The sequence below is a fragment of the Stenella coeruleoalba genome, assembly GCF_951394435.1.
Source record: "Stenella coeruleoalba genome assembly, chromosome: X".
NCBI classification, from domain to species: Eukaryota; Metazoa; Chordata; class Mammalia; order Artiodactyla; family Delphinidae; genus Stenella; species Stenella coeruleoalba.
Window position 1 is genome coordinate 23,058,553 of NC_137152.1, and position 20,909 is coordinate 23,079,461.

The 20,909-nt window shown below is 39.3% G+C and overlaps 1 pseudogene across 1 annotated transcript; it reads left to right on the forward strand.

The window, feature by feature from the left end:
- The first annotated feature begins 3,988 nt into the window (after nt 1–3,988).
- On the forward strand, nt 3,989–4,373 carry LOC307180064 (large ribosomal subunit protein eL30-like; annotated as a pseudogene). Its single transcript has one exon. The product of its transcript is annotated as a large ribosomal subunit protein eL30-like (transcript).
- The last annotated feature ends 16,536 nt before the right edge of the window (nt 4,374–20,909 follow it).

The window sequence follows — 20,909 nt, forward strand, 5'->3', positions numbered from 1 at the left end:
CTAATGACGTTCAACCTCATAGCCCAACTTGGTGAGCCAAATTCATGGTGATAAAGGCATTGCATGATGATGATGAGATCTTGGGGTGATAAGAGCAATGAAATGATGAGAGGTATTATATTCTCTATGTAAAGTAGTCTGAACTGTTAGATTTGCTAGATTTTTGTGTGTTTATGTTCATAGTATTTTAGAAAGACAAGTGTCCAATAAATAAAATGTTAGAATGTAGATTTTATCTATTTGAGGAGAATATATATGGTCCTTGTGAAATTTAAAAACTGAAGTACATTCCAGATGAATCATCAACAGCCTGTTCTGCTGTAGTAATAGTACTAGTTGTTGATACAGCTGAAATGAGAGGACCAGCTGGGCTTTCACACGCCTGCTTTCTCCAGGCTAGGGGACTACCCTGTGTAAGAGGCTCCATTTAGTAGTGTGTTGCTATTCACTTGCTAGGTCAGTGATTGTTTTCCATGTTAGTTTGTGCTACATGTTTTGCTTGGTGAGCCTGAAATTCATCAGAAAATAAGAGAAAGTTCAGGAGAAGAGGAGAGAGAACAAACAAGTTGAAGCTTGTGTTGTTTTAGGAGCACAGTGATTCAATATTAGGCATTTTGTTTGAATTCCTGTGTATTATGCTTCAGTGAGTCAGGGTGGAAGTAGTTTACAGCTGAATTTGGAAATAAAGGGATGTTTTGTTGATTACATGCTCATCCATTGTATAGTATATTTTATTGATACCCAGTGTAAGATCTCCTGGTGATGAAAATTATATCTAATTTAAAAGAAAAATAAACAGCAGCAGCATATAGTGTGAACTCACTCTAAATTGCTGCTCAGCTACTCATAAACAATTAAACATGGTCTCTCCTTCGATTCTTTATAGCCAATGCACTTAAAAAAATTTTTTTTGGCACATCCCACAGTTTGATAACATTCAGTATCCTTACTGAAATGTTGAAAGGATTTTAGTCCATCTTGAATTAAAAAACCAAATGTAAGATAGAAGGTTGAAATACAAGCTGATGGTAGAGACGTGAAGCTCTTGCCAACATCATATTTCTATTTTATCTGGGAGAGTGTTTCTCAACCATGAATGATTTACCACCCTCCTCCCAGGGGAACATTTGGCAATGTCTGGTTACTCTTTTAGTTGTCACAACTGGGAGGTGCTACTGGCATCTGGTGGGTAGATGCCGGGATACTGCTAAACATTCTACAATGCATAGGATCCCTCTCACCCCCTCCCTCCTCCCACCCCGCATTCACAACAAGAATTATCTGGGTCAGAATGTCAATGGTGCCAGATGTCTGTCCTGACCTAGGACAGACATCTGATGAGATATTAGGATTTTTGAGGAAGAAATTTTCCTAACATTTAAAAAATGAAATCATCTATGGTTGAGGGCACTGCTGCTTTGAGTTCAAAGACACAGACTTCTCATCTGAATTCAGGGAGTTATAACTTCATGAATACCCTCAGCAAATATTCTCTTCTTACACAATATAGATTCTGTGAAGAGAAGTCACCATTCCTATATGGGAAAAAATGATGTAGGTTCCACTAAAAATCCATTAGAATGAAGAGATTATCATAGCCTTAGGTTAAATCATAAGACATTTCTGTTTCTGTAGGTCAAAATTATCAAGTATCAGTAATATCATAGGGTTCAACTCTGTACTATGACATCTGTTGTCAGATGATCATGATCTGAAAGAAGGTCCCATTTGGGAGAGAGATGTCAGGATGCCTCTTCAATGTGCCTTGCTTGTATTTCAACCTATTGCAATAATTATGGCTAGAATCTGGTAACATTTGTGGTATCTTAATAATTAATGACACACTGTTCAAAATCCATTTTTGTAATAACTTTTGCCAACATAATTTCTGTTGACATACATTTTTGAGATAACAAAATTGCTATTGCTTGGAAATTTTGAGAATATCTGTGTCAGGCTGGTTTGGGAATTTTAAAAGTCACTCTAAGAATTAAGGAAATAAGAGGTTTAATATAGCAATTAGGGGTTAAAATGGGAATTAGGAGTGTGAAGGCCTGGAAGTATATGGCTGAAGGATCAGAGAAACAGCCACTGTGACATCAGTCTGAAAGCTTGGAATGAGTGAAAAAGCTGCCAATCCTGGGAAGTCCAAGAAACTTCAAATACCACACAGTTGGAGTTTGCAGAGTGGTCTGGAACTAGATGCCTGCCCCTCTGATTGTCATGATGTATTGAGCAATAATAGCTTCTTTATCGTTTCTACTTTCCAACATTCACAAGAGTTCCTCTCACTGGTAAACCATAGCCTGGGTCTATAGCGTGAAGTTGATCCTGAGAAACATAGTTCCCAGACTGAGGAGGGACTGGAAGCAGTGAGGCCAAGTTGACCACCACCAATTCAACACAATGAAAATCTCCTTGATGGATTGCTCACACTCATCATTGAGGGTAGGTGAGAATGGGCAACTTAAAGTTTCTCAAGATTTCACAGAGTTATAACTGCATTTTCATAAGGACAAGAAAGGATGGGCAGCCAAAGCCTCTGTAGAATTCACAATGATATAATTGCCTGATCATAAAAAGTCATCAACATTAAAATAAAGGCCATGAAGAAAGATAAAGAAGGACACTATATAATGATAAAAGGGTCAATACAAGAGGAGGATATTATACTTGTTAACATATATGCACCCAATATAGGAGCACCTGAATACATAAAACGAATACTAACAGACATAAAAGGAGAAATTGATGGGAATACAATAAAAGTAGGGGACTTTAACACCCCACTCACATCAATGGACAGATCTTACAGACAGAAACTCAATAAGGCAACAATCTGAATGACACAGTAGAACAGTTGGACTTAATTGATATTTTTAGGATGTTACATCCAGGAAAAAAAAAAAAGCAAAAAAACCAGAATACACATTCTTTTCAAGTGCAATTGGAACATTCTCTAGGATAGACCATGTTCTAGGGCACAAAACAAGCCTCGACAAATTTAAGAGGATAGAAATTATTTCAAGCATCTTTTCTGAACACAAAGGCATGAAACTAGAAATCAACCACAGAAAGAGAAATGAGAAAAAAAAAAGATTATGTGGAGACTAAACAACACGCTACTAAAAAACAAATGGCTCAATGATGAAATCAAAGAGGAAATTAAAAAATACCTTGAGACAAATGACAATGAAAACACAACCATACAAAATCTATGGGAGGCACCAAAAGCAGTCCTTAGAGGGAAGTTCATAGCAATACATGCCTTTCTCAAAAACAAGAAAAATCTCAGACAACCTAACCTACCACCTCAAAGAATTAGTAAAAGAAGAACAAACGAAACCTAAAGTCAGTAGAAGGAAGGAAACAATACAGATCAGGAAATAGAGTCTGAAAAACAATAGAAAATCAATAAAATCAAGAGCTGGTTCTTTCAAAGGGTGAACCAAAGGGTAAATCAACAAATCTCTGGCCAGGCTCACCAAGAAGAGATGACTCAGATAAACAAAATAAGAAATGAAAGGTGAGAAATAACTACTGACACCCTAGAAATACAGAAGAACATAAGCTAATACTATGAACAATTATATGCCAACAAGTTGGACAACCTAGAAGAAATGGACAAGTTTCTAGAAACATACAGCCCACCAAAACTGAACCAAGAAGAAATAGATAATTGGAACAGACTGATCACTAGAAATGAAATAGAATCTGTAATAATTTAAAAAAACAAAAACAAAAAACACCTCCCTGCAAACAAGAGTCCAGGACCATAGGCTTCACTGGGCAGTTCTACCAAACATACAAAGAAGAACTTATACCAATTCTTCTCAAACTCTCCCAAAAGATTGAAGAGGCAGGAACACTCCCAAAGTATTCTGTGAAGCCACCATCACCCTGTTTTCAAAACCAGACACCTTTCTTGCTCCCTAGCCATCTTGGCGGCTCCACTTGGTTGGGGGAGTTCTGCACCTAAGGCAGGAAGATGGTGGCCACGAAGAAGATGAAAAAGTCACTGGAGTCAATCAGCTCTAGGCTGCAACTCATTATGAAAAGTGGAAAGTACCTGCTGGGGTAGAAGCAGACTCTGAAAATGATCAGACAAGGCAAAGCAAAACTTGTCACCCTCGCCAACAACTTCCCAGCCTTGAGGAATCTGAAATAGAGTATTATGCTATGTTGGCCAAAACTGGTGTCCATCACCACAGTGGCAGTAACATTGGGCACAGAATGTGGAAAATACTACAGAGTATGCACACTGGCTATCATTGATCCAGGTGATTCTGATATCATTAGAAGCATGCCAGAAAAGACTGGTGAATAGTAAGTCATGCACAATTTTTCTTTAGTAAAACTGTCCAGAGCTTGTTTAAAAACAAAACAAAACAAATACAGCACCAAAAAAGAAAATTTCAGGCCAATATCTTTGATGACTATAGATGTAAAAATTCTCAACAAAATATTAGCAAACTGAACCCAACAACAGTTAAAAAAGATCATACACCATGATCAAGTTGAATTCATCCTAGGGTCACAAGGATGATTCAACATATGCAAATAAATCAATGTGATACACTACATCAACAAAAGACAAAAGCCACACAATCATCTCAATAGATGCAGAAAAAGCATTTGATAAAACTAAACATCCATTCATGATAAAAACTCTTGCCAGAGTGGGTATAGAGGGAACATACCTCAACATACTAAAAGCTATTTATAACAAACCCACAGCCAACACAATACTCAGTGGTGAAAAGCTGAAAGCCTTCCCACTAAACTCTGGAAGAAGACAAGGATTCCTACTCTCACGATTTCTGTTCAACCTAGTATTGGAAGTCCTAGCCACAAAAATCAGGCAAGAAAAAGAAATAAAAGGTATCCAGGTTGGAAGGGAAGAGGTAAAATTGTCATTATACGTAGATGACATGATGCTCCATATAGAAAACCCTAAAGACTCCACAGAAAACCTATTATAACTGATAAACAAATTCAGCAAGGTAGCAGGATACAAGATTAACATACAGAAATTGGTTTCATTTCTTTACACTAACAATGAAATATCAGAAAGGGAAAGTAAAAAAACAAATCCTTTTAAAAATTGCATCAAAAAAATAAAATACTTGGGAATAAACCTGAGCAAGAAGGTGAAAGACTTATATGCTGACAACTTTAAAACATTGATAAAGGAAATTGAAGATGATTCAAAGAAATGGAAAGATATCCCATGCTCTTTGATTGGAAGAATTAATATTGTTAAAATGGCCTTACTACCTAAAGCAATGTAGAGATTTAATATGATCCCTATCAAATTACCCACGACATTTTTCACAGAACTAGAACAAATAATCCTAAAATTTATATGGAACCATAAAAGACCCAGAATTGCCAAAATAATCCTGAGGAAAAAGAACAAAGCTGGAGGCATAACTCTCCGAGACTTCAGACAATACTGCAAAGCTACAGTAATCAAAACAGCATGGTATTGGCACAAAAACAGACATATGGATCAATGGAACAGAATAGAGAACCCAGAAATAAACCCATTCACCCATGGTTAATTAATCTTTGACAAAGGAGGCAAGAGTATACTATGGAGAAAAGACAGTCTCTTCAGCAAGCAGTGTTGGGAAAGCTGGACAGCCACATGTAAATCAGTAAAGTTAGAACACTCCCTCACACCATACACAGAAATAAACTCACAATGGCTTAAAGACTTAAGTAGAAGGCATGACACCTAGAAGAGTCCTAGAAGAGAACATAGGCAAAACATTCTCTTACATAAATCATATCAATGTTTTCTTAGGTCAGTCTCCCAAGGCAATAGAAATAAAAGCAAAAATAAACAAATGGGACCTAATCAAACTCACAGGCTTTTGCCCAGCAAAGGAAACCATAAAAAGTGAAATACAGCCTACAGAATGCGAGAAAATATTTGCAAATGATGCAAGCAACAAAGGCTTAATTTCCAAAATATACAAACAGGTCATACAGCTCAATTAAAAAAAAAAAGCCCAATCAAAAAATGGGTAGAAGACCTAAATAGACACTTCTCCCAAGAAGGCACGCAGATGGCTAATAGGCACATGGAAAGATGCTCAGTGTTCCTAATTATTAGAGAAATACAAATCAAAATTAAAATGAGGTCTCACCTCACACTGGTCAGAATGGCAGTCATTGAAAAGTCTACAAATTGCTGGAGAGGGTGTGGAGACAAGGAAACCCTTCTACACGGTTGCTGGGAATATAAATTGGTACAGCCACTATGGAAGTCACTATGGTGGTTCCTCAAAAAGCTAAAAATAGAGTTACCATATGATCCAGCAATCCCACTCCTGGGCATATATCTGGACAAAACTATAATTTGAAAAGATGCATGCACCCCAATGTTTATAGCAGCACTATTTACAATAGCCAAGACATGGAAGCAACTTAAATGTCCATCGACAGAGGAATGGATAAAGAAGATATGGTATATATACACAGTGAAATATTTCTCAGCCATAAAAAATGAAATAATGCCATTTGCAGCAACATGGATGGATCTACAGATTATCATACTAAGTGTAGTAAGTCAGAAAGAGAAGGACAAATATCATATGATATCACTTATATGTGGAATCTAAAATATATGTAACTTGCAAGAGGCCTATGCAGTATCCTTCCTTCAGAGTACAATATCTGATGTGTAGTCCTTCTCTATCTTGATATCTTTCTAAGAGGTTGCTATTTTTCCTTTGGTATATTAGGGTAGAATAGCCAGTGTTTATCAAACACATCTGAACTTTTAGTGACAAGATGAAAAATTTTTGAACTAGAATGAAAATATATGAAATGAAAAAATGATTGGACACAGAAGAAGGGAACAGTAAATTTAAGACATATTAATAGAAATTATCCAAAATGAACCATCTAGAGAAAATAGAACATCAATGAGTAGGCACAATATCAAACGTACTAATATGTATGTAGTCGGATTTTCAAAAGAAGTGGAAAAGCTGTGCTCCTAGAATCAATGAAATACGATATTATCCCCAGTTGTCAGGTAAGAGAACTAAGGTGCTGGAAGTGAAGCAGGAGGTGGCAGGACTGGGCTTCAAACCTAGGAGTGCCTGATGCCAAAACCCACGCTCTCCGCTGCTTGGCCCTGAGCCCAGAAAGCTCGAGACTGCTTGAGTTTTCTTCCTTGAAGCTCACCTGGGCAGCCCCTGGAGAGAGCTGGGCAACCGCCCCTGTGTGAGGGTTCCAGCCCCAGACTGTGACCCCTCTGCCACCCGGACCCTGGGAGCACAAGTGTCCTTCCTTTCAGGCTCATCTGCCTACTGCCCACCTTCTCCCGGTGGAGCTGAGCCACGTGTGAGCTTGGGTCCAACCCAAGGGCCTTCTCCTGTTACATGGGGGCTCCCATCAGGGGCAACTTCGGGGAGAGGCTGTGACCACCACCCCGTTAAGTAGGGCCCCCAGGGCGAGGACTGGAAGATCAGAGGATGCCCCCTTTGTTGTGGTCTGGTGCCTGTTCATTCTGAACCGCCAGAGAAATTGAGCTGTTTCCAAGTCAAGACAAACTCCTTTTTCTAGCCCATTCTCAGAACTGGGGGTCTTCTGGGATTTAGCTACCCAGGGCAGCTGCTCCCCTAAGTATAGCAATGCTTTTTCAGTCATCCGACAACCACTGGTCAGCGTGGCCTGTGTTCTGGACACAGGGATGGGAACCGGGTCTAAAGACAAGGCCCGTAGGGAGCTCGCAGTCCAGAGCAGGAGGTGGGCAGATTTGTAAACTTGTATTTGACCCACCCAGTGCTGGATCCTGTGGTAGCACATAGTAGGTACTCATTAAAGGTTTACTGAGTAAATCAGAAATCAGGTTGTGAGTCTTCAGGGTTTGGTAAAACACCATGTATACATGCACACAAAGTCATTCAACAAACATTTGCTGAGTGCCCACTAGGTGTGCGTTGCCAGGAGGACAGAGCTGAGAGGACAGGGCCCCAGCTCTGATGTCAGAGGGAGTGACATTGTGAGACATTTGGGGCAGAGTCCATGGGCTTTCCTGGCCATCCTGTTGCCTCGGGGGGTCTATCTTAGTGAGTACACAACTGCTTTCCAGACCCAGAGCCCCCTGCACGCTTCAGAAAGCCTCCTCTGCATTAGGAATGCCGGGCATCTTGTAGTCACTGAGCTGCTGCCGAAATGGCCTTGGACAGAACCCTCAAGAACCCCACCAACCGATAATCGCCTTCAGGTCTTGCCAGGGAGACACGGGGACATAGCTACCTGCTACTTTCAGGCCTTGGGACTGGTGGCTGGCAATCAATTCCCAAGTCGGCAGAGAACCCCCAGTCAGTTCCAGAATTGGGTTGTGCGAAGTCTTGGCGAATGAGAGGCGGTCACCTTCCACTGCTCAATCCTGTCTCTGCCCCGGTTCTGGCAGAGGGACTCCGGCTCAGGAACACGTGGCCTCCTGGCATCTCTCGGTATTTAATTTTCTCACCGTCTTTCTCAAGTCCCTAGTGAGATCACCTGTACAACAATCTGTCTGTGCCTTATGAAAGTGTCTGTGCACTTCTAATCCTTTTTAAAAGCAACTTTAAAAAGTGGGCCAGGGACTAGCATACGTGGTAGTGTTCTAGAAATCTGTGCTCATCACTGAAAACCTTCTGCATTGTGTATTTGATGTTGGCGTGAATGTCTCTTTTTCTGATTCAGTACTGTGACCTCTCCAATACAGTCTAATCTTTGGGGATCTGTAATAAAGGTTTTGAAACCTGGGGGGAGTGGTGGGGGAAGGGTTTGCACTGGTCTGGTGTTGTGTGTTGTGCTTTTGCATGTTGTGTGTTTTGATTTTTGTCCGTTTTTATCTTTTATATTAGCATAATTTTCCTGTTTAAAAAAACAAATACAACTTTGGCTTGTTAAAAAATAAATAAATAAATAAAACAAATGCAATAACTGGGATTTGGTGTCAGAGTTGCTACTCTAGAATTTACAGTGAGGTGTGCAGGAGATTGTCGGGCTGGGACAAGTCGTTATGTATCAGTTTTATCAGTCTAACATTTCTTTTGCCCTAGGACTAAGCACAGCATCCGAATCTAGAGTCATTCAGGCAAGAGGAAAGTCCCCGTAAATAATAAAATTTTAGAATTTTATTGCTGGAACTTAAAAACCTTAGAAATCATCTGGTATAACCCCTGTGTTGTTTTTTTTTTTTTCATGAAGAAATTAAGCTACAAAGACAGTAAGTGACCTGACTGTCATATGGCTTGTTAGTGGCACAGTCTGGTCTCCTGCGTCCATCTGGTATGTTTTCCAGCAAGCCCTCCTGAATCTGTTGTCTCCAGAAACATACTGGGAAATGTACCAGTTATGTTTTTCTTCTCTTCCACTGAGAAAACATTTCCATTGTGTGAAAGGGCCAATGAATCAGCATGCTTGTAAAAGTAGATCAGTATCAGCATTCTTCTTCTTCAGTAGTGTGCTTCTCTCTCCTTTGCTCTCACATTCCACTGTTTCCTCCCTTATTCTTTCACTTTGCTCCCCTCATCCATTTCCTTTTTCTGTACCTTTTCCCATGCTGTAAAAGGGTAACATGTAAAATAAATGTCAGAAACAATTATCAAATTAATCTCTTATGCAATAATACTCTTCAAATAATATTTCTTTAGTCAATGAGTTGGCCTTTATTTCAAATTAATAGTAAATTATAGTAAATTAAATTGAGTTTCACATAGGTTACTAAAGTTTCAAAGTCTTATATTTCATATGAAGAGACTAAGCTCTGTTAACACCGTCATATGGAAATATATCTAAATGGAGGAATAAACCATAGCTTCAATGAACAGTCGTTCATCCTTTGGATGTATAATCAGAATTAATGAGTTGAAAAATTGTCTTTACTGCCAGTAACACTGGCCAGTAAATATCTAAAATGGCCATAAAATTGAAGTATGGTTGCGTCTGACTGAGACCTTCAGATGTTAGCTGAAGCAGAAATGAGAAAATGAGAATGATGTTGTGTGAGTCATTGGTTTGTTTGCTCTCAGATCCTGTTGGGGTTAACCGTTGGTGTTTAACAGCCCACCACACCACTTAGCGGCTTTAACAACGGCAGTATTTATTTTTTGCTCGTGGATCTGCAATTTGGGCAGGACTCAGTGGGGACAGCTTGTCTCTGTTCCATGTGGCGTCAGCAGGGGTGTCTTGAATACTGGGGTTAGAATCATCTGAAGATTCACTCCCTCACTTGTCTGGCCCTCAGTGCCATCTGTCAGCTGGAACTTCAGCTGGGGCTGTGACCAGACCACCTACATGGGTCCTTTATTCATCTTTGCTTGGCTATTGCTAATCCCTAGACTGCCTCTCTGCCGTCTTTTTAATTTTTCAGGTTTTTTACAAACTGTTTGCAACGATTTCCCTATATTAAATTCCCTCTGTTGGATTGCACCTCAAAGAACCTGGGTTCCAACAAGGTGGAAGCTGTATCTTTTACGAATTCAGAATTCACGCATTCACTTTTTGCTACATTCTGTTCCTTAGAAGCAAGTTGCTAAGGCCAGTGATATTCAAGTGGAGGGGAATTAGACTCCACTTTTGGTAGCAGAAATGTCAAAGAATTTATGAACGTGTTTTAAAACCACTGCAGTTTCCCTTCTCTAGTCGTTTGCTTGTTTGCTCAGATACAATCCTTGCTGTTTTTGTCTTCTTATCTGTGTTTCAGGGCACTTATTTCTGCACATTACATTCCCCAGAACCTCTTGCTTTATGGCTTCAGGTTTGGGGCAGCTAGTGGAAGGCACTGAGAAGAAATTGAAGGATAATATGAGGGAGGAAGCCCAGATAGTTACTTCTACTCTTTCTGCTTCAAAGTCTTTGGCAGTTGATGTACCTCCTTTTTTGTTCCAGTTCCCATTGGAAGTGGGACAAAAAAGCCCTGGTCGCTAAAGAACCTGTACACTAGTTCCCCCATTTCTTCTTGTCCCATTCACATCATGTTGCTGAATTGTTTCTGTGATAAGCTGCGTTCTTATGTGTTCTTTTTATATGCCATCAAATTATAAGGAACTTTACTACGTGTTCAAATAAAGAGTTTTCCTTGAACTTTCAAATACAAAAATAACTATTAAAAACTTATGATCTAACAACAACAACAACAAAGTCTTTATGATTTTTGGAGGAAAGTGGGAGGACAAATTGGAGGAATTTTGGCACTCAGTGGGGTAGCATTGTAGGAGCTATGAAATTACAACTGCTTCCTCTCTTTACATTATGGATACACTTTATTTGTAATTTTTTCACTTTAAAATTGAAGTCACTAATCTTATGATTCCTGTGCTGCCTTGACTTTGTTAATAATTAATTTCCTTTGCTTGGCATATCTTTAATTCGCACCATAGTGTTTGAGAGCTTCCAATCTGTGGATCTGAGCAAATGCATTATTGAACATTCTTCCAACAGTTCTCTTTTCATTTTGCTCCTCAGGCCTTCTTATTACCCAGTCTCTAAAACATACCAAGCTTGTTGCTTTTCTTAGCGAGTGAATTGTTGATAGCTTATTCTTTTTGTTTATGCCACTCCTCTTTCCCTTTGTAGGAGAGTCTTAAGTTTCACTGATGCCACTGTCAATCAGGACAGGTAGGTTTGTGTCAGGTGGAGAAGCATTAGCCTCTTTCTCTTAAACTGAAGCATCTATTGTCCCAAAAGGTGTCTTTCTCAGAAAGAAGAAAGCAAAGTCACCTAACATAACACAGTATGTGAACATACTGTTTCTGTGGTGGAAGCTTGCATATATCAAAGGATATCCGGTATATTCAAATATACAGCAGACTCTGACAAGGACACTGCAGCTCAGGCACAGTTCCTAAGGGACTCTCATAATCTCTCCTTTTGCTGGCCTCAGGCAAAGTGGGGAGAACTCAGTATAGTCCCAGAGTAAGCTCTACCAGGCCCCATAGAGAACTCATTGATTAATATGAAAGGGATGGTTGAATATAAGATGTGTAGGGATCTGAAGATTTTTTGATGCCTCCTAATCCCAAATGTTTAGACTTAAGATGTGAGCCTACCACATCAAAAATCCTAACTTATTATGTTTCCTCAATATTCCCATACTGTCAACTAAATTATCATTTCTTATGTAGTCCAACTCATCTTGGTAAAGATTGTAAGTTCTACAGGTCACTTCAAAATCTGTGGTGTGCTTACATCTTAAAAAAAAATTAAAAACATTTTTTTAAAGACACCTGATGGCCATTCATTCATTTCATTTATTAAATCCCTACTCTGTGTCATGCCCTGTGCTATACACTGAGAATTTATAGTAAATGGGAAATAGTTTCTGTTCCCAATATACCAACACATATTTATGGTAATTTATTACCTACTGAAGCTACTGGCTTTATGATTTTTGTACTGTCTTTACTCTGTAAATAATCACACAATATTTGCACTGATTATCACTTCTGCTTAAAAGTTCCTCTTCTTCCTTCTCCATCTGTGAATGCCATATTCATTCATTCTTCAATATCCAGCCCCAAACAGCTTTTATCTCTCCAGTGAAGACTCTATTTTCCCTCTTTTGAGCTCCACAAGGACCAGCCATTTGTGTGTGTTTGTAACAAACAAACAGAATTTATGCATTGGTCTCCTTGTCAGCAGTGTGATGTTCATCTTGTTATCACTAGCACCTAGCACAGAGCCTGGCACATAGTAGATGTTCTGTTAGTGTGAGCTGCGTTGACTTGGGTGAAATAGCTCAAGGGCATCTCACCTGTCTGGAGAGGGTAATTTTATAATAGAGTGATCAGAAGAGACTGCACACCTCACTCGCCCAAGGAACAAAGGGCGTGAGAAAGCAAACCCTGTCCGTATCTTTTTTTAAATTTTAATTAATTAATTAATTTTTGGCTGTGTTGGGTCTTCATTTCTGTGCAAGGGCTTTCTCTAGTTGTGGCGAGCGGGGGCCACTCTTCATTGCAGTGCGCAGGCCTCTCACCGTCGCGGCCTCTCCTGTTGCGGAGCACAGGCTCCAGACGCGCAGGCTCAGTAGTTGTGGCTCACGGGCCTAGTTGCTCCGCAGCATGTGGGATCCTCCCAGACCAGGGCTCGAACCCGTGTCCCCTGCACTGGCAGGCAGATTCTCAACCACTGCACCACCAGGGAAGCCCACCGTGTCCGTATCTTAAGGAAGGTTGTTCTTCAGTCACACATCCTTGTAAGTGGAATTGGGCAATTTTCTTCCTGCCGTGGACTTTGGCCTCTCAGCGCTGAGGGCCCCACTCTTGACACAGCTGACCATGTTTCCATCAATTCAAATGAAGAAGCTGTTTGGCAGCAGAGTTATTGGCTGTGACACCGGCATACTAATCGCATTGGCACTTTCCTCCCTCTTCTGACCAAAGGGAAAAGGTTATAAGGAGATTGCTGCCGGGGAGTGAAGGAAAGCAAGTCATGAAAGGCTCCATGCACAGCCAAAAGTGGCGTTAAAAATACAAGAATATCTCACAGATTGCTGGATGTCATAATTTTTCCCCAGCTATCTGCAAGAGTTTAGTGCTAATCTTATATTCAGTTTTGTGGGCATTAATTTGCATAGAGGAAATATCATAGGTGACAGAGTTGAACTGTTGGGTGCTAAAAATTTTAGTTCCCAGGCTCTGTTGTAGACTTTGACTAGGAATTCAAGATTTAGTTGTGCCTCACTTAAAAAAAAAACATAATCCAAAACTAATGTGAAAACCAAAATTCTCCAACAGGTCTGGACTCAAAGAGGGCGAAAAATCCTCAACAGAAGCTCTCCGGTAATTAAGCAGCGCCCAGCAACAAGTGAGGACAGGTGAGAATTATTATGCTACAAAATTATGCCAATTCATTGAGACAACTTGTTTGTCAGGTGTTAAAAAAGGTGGTATTCACCCACCCATTATTATACTGGTATATCCCACTGAGGCTGTGCCTATAAGGAAGGTTAAAGGTCGGGGGCCGTGGTGTTCGCTATATACCATATAGCACAGGAGGTGTATTGGACATCTGCCGTCTTCCTCTGTAGGTATGCTCTCATGCGTTCTCTCCCCGCTCCTTGTATGGTATCCCTATAGACCACATCATCAGGGCTCCTGTACCCTCTGTCTTGTGGTTGGGTTTAACCTACAGGGAGCTCTGGGAGACTGAAGGGAAGAAGGAGAGAGAGAAAAGGGTATTTATTCCCCCAGATCCTTTCCTGCAATGTTGCTTTGGACTGGCTCCGTCGTTCAAGTTATCTTCTTTTTTATCATCATTTTCTGGATGAATAGTTCTTAGTGGAAATAAGTACCCCTGTATCTGAGTAGAAAAGCATGTGTAGAAGTATTCATTGTATTTTTGGCGTTTTAAATTGACTTAGCATTAAAAGATTGGGTATAATTGTCAAAAATCACCAAATAATAAGACTGAAGAAGGATTTAACAAGCATAGCCCATTCTCTGTACAGTTTTACAATGTTGGTGAAATATACCTGTGTGAGCAGAGGATGCCAACTTCTACCCTGACAGGGAGCAGTAAATCAAATGTCCCAGGCTTTAAGCAGAATAAAGATTCTCCTTACATTATCTGGTGCTACATGTTCTAATAAAATAAAACTTTCAGCAGTTAGGAGTCTTCATCTACTTATAACTTTTGAAAGTATCATTTTTATATTTACCAGATGCCTTAAGGAGTCCAAGTTCTTATAAGTGAGAAAATAAAACTTTTTTCCTTCATAATTATCTCACATTTTTATCTTAGATAATACATCTCTTTTTAAGTTTTTAAAATTAAAAAAGCTGGGACAAAGTGAGAGAGTGGCGTGGACATATATACACTACCAAATGTAAAACGGGTAGCTAGTGGGAAGCAGCCGCATAGCACAGGGAGATCAGCTCGGTGCTTTGTGACCACCTAGGAGGGGTGGGATAGGGAGGGTGGGAGGGAGGGAGACGCAAGAGGGAAAAGATATGGGAACATATGTATGTGTATAACTGATTCACTTTGTTATAAAGCAGAAACTAACACACCATTGTAAAGCAATTATACTCCAATAAAGATGTTAAAAAATATATATAGAGAGAGAGCATATTAACTATAACTCTCAGTAATCTGGGAAACTAAATCTGCATATCTGAAGACTCTTATGATTAGGGTAATGGTGCAACCACTCTACAGTCATATCAAAATTGTTACACAACTTTCTCACTTGGAAAACTAAACCTATTAGCATTTATTAGCATACTAGAAATCATATTTTATGAATTATTAAATATATGTCATGTTATTGGTTTGTAAAAATCAATACCTATTGTTTAGTAATGTAAGTAAATCAAACTGTGACTTAGGAAATCAGCTAATATATTTGCTGTTGAATCCATGGATTAAAAAATTTAAATAATAGAGTTATACTGGTAATACCGCTACAAAAAATTTTTTTAAAATCACCCACTAACTTCCAGGTGCTGTTGGAGATAGCAAGATGACTAAAACACAGTTCTTATCCTTCAAAAAATTGTAATCAAAAGGAAGGGAGAAAGCATGCATGTGATTGGATAAAATGTCAGTTTAAACATGATAAATTCTTTCAGAGAAATAAAAGTATTACAAGTGTTTACAGGAGTAGATCATATTTGGTTGAGTTTATCAGGAGAGAAATCACTGAGGATGTCTGAGAACAAGATAGGTCTTGAGGGATCAATAAGGTTTCAGAATGGAAAAAATGAGACCAAGGGTGGGAATTAAAGGGCAAGAGCATTACATGAAGAAACAATAGAAAAGGCATGGCAGTAGGAAGACCTAGAGAATATTTAAGGGCTAGCCAGAAGTCTAAGTTAACTAAACATAGGATAAGAGAATTATATTCAGCATCCAATAGATTTTGTACTATGTACATGTAGTATAAATAAAAATTTCTGCTAGTGTCTGTGGTAAACAGTCAATAAAATGACATTGTCTTTGCCTTCCGGGAGTTTGCATTCCTGATGGGCAGAGAAAGACAATGAATAAATATCTATTTAGTTAAAATTCTGAAGCCTCACTTGGCTTGAAGGATGGGAGAAAAAGTGACAGAAGTGGATGTGCCTTGGCTTTGAGGAAAAAGTGTTTTGCTGTGAGCAGGCTCGTCCTAGGGAGAACACGAGGAAAGGCCAAGCATGAGCTGTGGTCTTTATCTCAAATTTCTCTAATCAGATTTCTGATGCACTGGAGAGGACCAAGTGTGAGGTAGAGAGAACAGTGGGTGTTTTCTTCCTAATACTTGCTAAAGAAGGCATAAGAGAAAAGGAAAAGCACAAAATTTTATTATTATTATTTTGCTGTAAATTAAGGTAGTTACAATGTATGAACCTGCACTGACACATTGTAATCTCCCAAAGTCCATAGTTTACATTAGGGTTCACTCTTGGTGTTGTACGTTCTATGGGTTTTGACAAATGTATAGTGACACGTATCCACCATTATAGTATCATACAGACTGGTTTCACTGTCCTAAAAATCCTCTTTGTTCTGCTTATTCATCCCTCTTTCCCTGCTAATCCCCGATAACCCCTAATCTTTTGGTTATCTCTATAGTTTTTTCTAGAATGTCGTATAGTTGGAATCATACAGTATGTAGCCTTGTCAGAATGCCTTCTTTCACTTGGTAATAAACATTTAAGCTTCTTCCATGTCTTTACATGGCTTGAGAGCTGATTTCTATTTAGCACTGAATAAATATTCCATTGTTTGGATTGTTGGTACAATTTATTCATTCATATACTGAAGGAAATATTGGTTGCTTCCGAGTTTTAGCAGTTGCGAATAAAGCTGCCATAAACAGTCAGGTGCAGGTTTTTGTGTGGCCATGTTTTCAGTTCATTTTGGGTAAATACTAAGGAGCACAATTGCTGGATCATATGGTAAAAGTTTTTTTACGTTTGTAAGAATCTGCCAGACTGCTTGCAAAGTGGCTCTACCATTTTGCATTCCCCCAGTCAATGTATGAGAGTTCCTGTTAGTTCACATTCTCAACAGCATTTGGTGTTCTCACTGTTTCGGACTTTAGCCATTCTAGTAGGTGTACAATAATGTCTCATTGTAATTTGCAATTCCCTAATGACATATCATGTTGAACATCTTCTGATACACTTAATTGCCATCTGTGTATCTTTGGTGAGGTACCTATTCAGGTCTTTTGCCCATTTTTATATTTGGGTGGTTCACTTTTTTTTATTGATGAGTTTAGTTTTAAGACTACTTTGTATATTTTGGATAACAGTCCTCTTTCAGATGTGTCTTTTATAAATTTTGTTTTCACATTCTGTGTCTTCTCATTCTCTTGACATTGTTCTTCACAGAGCAGAGGTTTTTAATTTTAATGAAGTCCATCTCATCAATTCTTCCTTTCATGGATTATGCCTTTGGTGGTGTATCTAAAAAAAAATCATCACCATGCCTAAGGTCACCTAGATTTTCTCCTATGTTATCTTCTAGGAGTTTTATAGTTTCGCATTTTACGTTTAGGTCTTTGATCAATTTTGAGTTAATTTTTGTAAAACGTATAAGATCTGTGTCTACATTTATTTTTTTGCACGTGAATGTCCCTTTCTTCCTCCCTCCCTTCCTTCTTTCCTCCTTTCCTTTGCTGACTTCCTATTCTGGTTTATTTTTGCTTTTCTCCCTTTTTCTCCCTTATTGGGGAAAATTTTAAACCCTGTCAACCCCAAAAACCCTCTCCACAATATGTAGAAAAGGAAGAAAAAAGATTTATTTTTTGAAAAAGCATTAAGTCAAATTACAATGTGCTTCTTCATAGGAAATCAGATAAGAATAGAAAGAAAGAAATCCCATTCTTTTTATATATCCGAGCAGTTAAAATCCATTAGGTACATATTCACTACACTAATGGTAATTTGTCTTATTATAAGAGAACTTAACAGCACCCTTGGCTTTGCATTCTTTCATAGTTCATCCAGCGTTCACCTGGTAATTGAGGCAGCCATTTTTTTTGCTAATTTCTTTTATCCAAAGGAATATTGTAATTTCTCGTATCTCTATGAGAAGCAAATTGTTTACAGCTCAGAGAGAGGCACCTAAGCTAGATTCCCAAGGTAACAGAAAAATAGCATAACAGAAAAACCTTCCTTAAGGTCTACATTTCAAAGAGATGGTTCTTAGGCCCTTAACTGAAACATTCCGTAGTTGTAAAGCTGACATAAAGTCTACCTAGCCCTTGCAAAGGTTTGCATACAGATCAGAGAGTTAGAGAAAGGGTTCACAAACATTAGATTTCTCAGGGGAATGCTCTAAGTGGGAGGGAGAAGAGGTCCCTTTCCCTTTGACAATAGGGAAAATTCAATTTTTAAATTTACCTTTATATTTTCAACAAATATTTACTTATCCCCTACTATTTGCTAGGCACTGCAGCATGTATAGGTATATGACAGTGAAGTTACTGTAATGTAGTGTAGAAACAAATTGCAAGATTGGTCGGGAGTAGGGGGAGCATGATTTAACATGAGAATGGTAATGGAGATGGGATGATGGCGACGATAGTCTGGTCTTTTTAGCACCAGCTACATTGCTTTCTTCTGCAAGTGGCTGACCTCGACTTCGCCAGGATAGGAGCATGAAGACCAAATCTACTGTGATCTTTGGAGATCTTGGCTGTAACAGAGCTCCTTTTGTTGAGATACATAGTGTATGGTTGAACTAAAAAGGCATTACATCTGAATGGGGTATGCTCTCATTTCACTGACTTTATCTGCAAAGACCTAAAGGCAACCTGGGAGAAAGCAATGTGATATACTAAGTAGGACCTGCATTAGCCACTACTAAAGACACGTGGCTCTTAACCCTTATGAATCTGTTTGTTTAACTCTTGAGAAAGTTGCACCAGCTGATCTTCAAGGCTCCTTTCAGTTCTCTCAGCGTGGTCCACAGCCTAGCTACTCAAAGTGTGGCCCAAGGACCAGCAGCAGCACCTGGGAGTTGATAGAAATGCAGAATCTCAGGTCCACCCCAGATCCTCTGAACCAGAATCTGCATTTCAACAAGATCCTCAGGTGATGTATATGCCTTGACATTTGAGAAGCACTGCAATCAAGTACTGGAAAAGAAAAAATAAAGGAATGACAAAAGTAGTGCAAAATGTGAAGGAATTTCTGGAATAAGGAGACCAGATGACGGTGACCGATAGAGGAACAAGAAGAGTAAATTGCAATCCCAAAGAGTTGAACAGAGGATTGCTGCAGAGTGAGTTGTGGCTGGAAAAAGAAGCACAGCAGAACCTGGCAACTTCGGGACTTCAGAAACAAACCAAGGAACAATGTGAGGAGGAGAAAGAAAAAACAAATGAAAGGAGTAACACTAAACTTTTTCAGGCCCAAGACAGTTCTTTATTACACTGAAAATCATGAGGATCCTCAGCAAGCTTCCTGCTCCTTTCAGATAGAACGGATGATTCCCTAGAAAAATGTCAATTACCACACCTGACTGAAGAAGACAAAGATAGACTGAAAGGGTAAATCGCTATAAAATATTAAGAAAGTAATAAAAATACCCACCCTTCTAAAGGTAACAGGCCCAATTAGTTTCATGAGTCAGGTCTACCAATCTCATCAAGAACAGAAAATATTTTTTCTACTTCAAAATTTTAGAGCATAGAAAATGATGAAAAGCTTCCCAATACATTCTAGGCTAGCATAACCCTGATACTCAACTCTTATGAGACCTTATAAGCCAATTTCACTTACAAAAGTAAATGTAGACGTCTTAAATAAAACTTCAACAACAACAAAAAATACTAGAGTGAAAGAATGTTAGATCCAAGGATTCATTCCAGGAATGCAAGGATAATTTGTATTAAGAACCAAAAATATAATTAATCACATTAACAGAATAGAGAGAAAGTCATATTACTTCTATTAGATGCTAAATTATTTTGACAAAATTCAAAAACTTTTCCTAATAAAAACTCTTAATAATTCTAAGAATATGAATTTCTTAACTTGAGAACAAGTACCTACCAGAAACTTATAGTAAACATCATAGTTAACAGGGAAACTTGAACAGCATTCTCATTATCAGTAGGAGCAAGATAAGAATGCTCATTATCTCCACAACATTGTTCTGGAAAGCCTAGCCAATGTAATAGGACATTAAAATGTAAGAAGAGCTAAAAAATACTAACAAGGGGGCTTCCCTGGTGGCGCAGTGGTTGAGAGTCTGCCTGCCGATGCAGGGGATACGGGTTCGTGCCCCGGTCCGGGAAGATCCCACATGCCGCGGAGCGGCTGGGCCCGTGAGCCATGGCCGCTGAGCCTGCGCGTCCGGAGCCTGTGCTCCACAACGGGAGAGGCCACAACAGTGAGAGGCCCGCGTACCGCAAAAAAAAAAAAAAAGACATTAGGGCTTCCCTGGTGGCGCAGTGGTTGAGAGTCCGCCTGCCGATGCAGGGGACGCGGGTTCGTGCCCCAGTCCGGGAAGATCCCACATGCCGCGGAGCGGCTGGGCCCGTGAGCCATGGCCGCTGAGCCTGCGCGTCCGGAGCCTGTGCTCCGCAACGGGAGAGGCCACAGCAGTGAGAGGCCCGCGTACCGCAAAAAAAAAAAAAAAAATACTAACAAGGAAAAGAAAAAATTATGGGAATTTACAGACACTATGAATCCAAGAGAACCAACCACAGAACTATAAAACTGATTAGGAAACCCGTACAAGTGGCCAGGTATACAATAAGAATACCAAAGTCCTTAAAGCTTTGCTATGCATCAGAAATAACCACTTTCAAATGCAGTGGACTCATACCACCTATCAATAAATATTTCTTGAGTGAACAACAAAAAAATTGCTATGGAAAAAATGCCCCACTCACAATAGCAATAAAAACTATTTTCAAAAATCTCCTGTGAATAAGACTAAAAAGAAGTGTGCAA